General features: G+C 39.6%; 1 pseudogene; it reads left to right on the forward strand.

The window, feature by feature from the left end:
• Nucleotides 1–476: 476 nt before the first annotated feature.
• LOC129654744 (protein TALPID3-like) lies at nucleotides 477–2321 on the forward strand (annotated as a pseudogene).
• Nucleotides 2322–3088: the final 767 nt, after the last annotated feature.

Raw genomic sequence — 3088 nt, forward strand, 5'->3', positions numbered from 1 at the left:
TTATCCATATGCAAGTTGATGTGATACACTGAAATAGAAAACATTCCATCTGTATTTTTTATATTCATTCAACAAATATTCACTGCTACCTAAGGTAACCAGAAATCCTTCAGATATTGAGGACAGAGAACTTAATCTGTATTCAAGTTATAAAATGAAGTGTTAACTGCTCATTCATGTTTGAGTCTTTGCAACCCTATGGACTGTAGCTTTCCAGGCTCCCCTGTCCATGGGATTCTCCAGGCAAGAATACTGGAGTGGATACCCATTTCCTTCTCTAGGGGATCTTCCCAACCCAAGGATCTAATCCAGGTCTCCCACATTGCAGTCAGTTTCTTTATTATCTGAGCCACCAGGAAAGCTCATATACAAGTTTTATATATATATATATATATATATACATACATTAAAAGGTGATAAGTCTATAAAATAGCAAAATTAAGGGATTGCGAGTGCTGAATGAATGAATGTTATATATGCTGGAAACTTGCAGATTTGCTCCTGTACCTGTTTCAAAGGATGATAAAATATCAAAGAGAGAAAATGGAAGAAAAAAAAAATAATGGAGCTGTCATGTCATACAGGAAATGTAGGACTCTTGGAACAAATTTTGAATAACCATGATTCTCTGAAAAGAATAAGTGAATCTTCAGACAAAAACTCACTAACTAGATTAAAAATCGGATGGAATCCTCAGAGGAGAAACAGCCTTGACACACTGTCCACTCAAAAATTTTCTACCTATGAAGAACAAGGAACGGCTAAAGCAACTGCACAGAAGTCTGATGATATTCATCACTGGCCAAAAGAGAAAAGATACAAAGGACGTACTTCAGTTGAAAGAATCTCGGATGTCAGGGCTCCCTGATCTTCCATAGAATTCCATTAAGCTTAAAATAACCAATATGAGATCTGTATTGAAAGATGCTGAGAAGATTTTGAGCCGAGTACAAAGTATAAAAAGGTGCATAAGAAAACCTGGAAGCTAAAGAATGGAGCTGTCATATATTAGTTTATCAATGTTTTATCTACCGAAAGACGTCAGAGGAGATTCAGACGAGAAAAACACTAAACGACAGGATTAAAGCTGTTTCTGCAGATATTTGAGGTGAACTGGCAAGAAAAGATTATGAACAGAAAAGATTTGACCAGAAGAATCAAAGGACCAAGAGAGCTTAAAACATTAGTAAAGATATTAAAACAAACACATAAGATACAGCTGAAAACAACTCTGTAATTCCAAGAAAGCATTCTCAAAAACATTCTCAAAAAAAAAAAAAAAAAAAAGAGGAGCACTTTGGAAATCTACCCACAACTAGATACAAGCTTACAGAAAGAGAGAAAAGAAGGGTTTTTGAAAGCAACAACAATGGTCCAAGACAAGGCTTATATGTTACAAATCTATGGAAAACCAGTTTATCAAGGTCATCATAGCACTCTTTAAAAAGGACCATGTCTCAGATTTAATTCTCTATCTCCTAAGTCCAGGTCACAGGGACCAAAAGTAATGGGATGAGTTAAAAGCACTAAAGTAAAGCCAATAAGAACACAAACTGACTTTCATGCAAAAAAAAAAAAAAAAAATACAAAAATGGATTCTAAACTCAATATTCCATTACTACATTGTCTCCTTAACAATCAGCAGTATTTGTTCAGCCTAAGCTGGAAAATGCCTACTTTTTCAGGTACCCTGGAAAGTCATCTAATTCTTATGGCAATTCTTTTAGGACAAACCCAAAGTAATAGTGATTCCATGCTACATGCTGGAGTCATGTAAATAAGCCACACCCTGTAACAGTAATAGCTAATATTCCACCATCATCTCGAAAAGTAAAAACCAGAGTAAAGAAACCTACCATAACAGTTGTAGAAATGAAGTCAGAAAAAAAGGATCCCCCTCAGCTCACTCTATAGATATTACCCAAGGTAGATATTGTGTGTGTGTGCATGCGTGCTCAGTCATGTCCAACGCTTTGTGACCCCATGGACTGTAGCTCGCCAGGTTCCTCTGTCCATGGAATTCTCCAGGCAAGAATATTGGAGTGGATTACCATTTCCTTCTCCAGGGGATCTTCCCAACTCTGGGATCAAACCCATGTCTCTTGCATCACCTGCATTGGCAATATTCTTTGCCAGCTAAGCCACCCAAGAAGCCCAGTGCTGCAGATGTTATCAGCGTCTCCAATGGTAGAGCTGACTTCAGTTTATCTCCCTCTAGTCGCAAAGAGGCATTTACTCCTCCTCTGAAAACCTGGATACAGGTATTGCTCAAAATTGTTTCATGTCACTTTGAGCAATGTCCGACTATAGATTGTAACTAATGCTATTCTGTGTGATAGCATTAGGGCTTCCTTGATGCTGCTGCTGCTAAGTCACTTCAGTCGGGTCCGAGTCTGTGTGACCCCATAGACAGCAGCCCACCAGGCTCCCCCTTCCCTGGGATTCTCCAGGCAAGAACACTGGAGTTCCTTCAAGAAATGGCAAGAACACTGCCATTTCCTTCTCCAATCCATGAGAGTGAAAAGGGAAAGTGAAGTCGCTCAGTCGTGTCCGACTCCTAGGGACCCCATGGACTGCAGCCTACCACGCTCCTCCGTCCATGGGATTTTCCAGGCAAGAGTACTGGAGTGGGGTGCCATTGCCTTCTCCATTCCTTGATGACTCAGTGGTAAAGAACCTGCCTGCCAAGGCAGGAGATGAGGGTTCAATCTCTGGGTCGAGAAGATTCCCTGGAGAAGTAAATGGCAACCCACTCCAATATTCTGCCTGGGAAATCCCGTGAACAGAGGAGCCTGGCAGATCATAGTCTGTGGGGTTGCAAAAGAGTCAGAAACACTTAGCAACTTAACAACAACAAACTTACAAACATTTCTGAGCCAATAAAAGGTGTTACTTCAGTCAGATAATAAGAATAACAAAGACTCAATAAGAAATGCTGACAGGGTAGCCTTGTTAGGCTGCAATTTTTACTTTGCATACTTAACATGTTAAACCGTCACGGTTGAGCTGCCATTTGGACTAAGATACAGTCCTTCTGCCAGAAAGAAACTGAAAATATTGTTTTATGGGAGGAAAATTAACAGAATAA

The sequence above is a fragment of the Bubalus kerabau genome, chromosome 1 (assembly GCF_029407905.1).
Source record: "Bubalus kerabau isolate K-KA32 ecotype Philippines breed swamp buffalo chromosome 1, PCC_UOA_SB_1v2, whole genome shotgun sequence".
Lineage (NCBI taxonomy): Eukaryota > Metazoa > Chordata > Mammalia > Artiodactyla > Bovidae > Bubalus > Bubalus kerabau.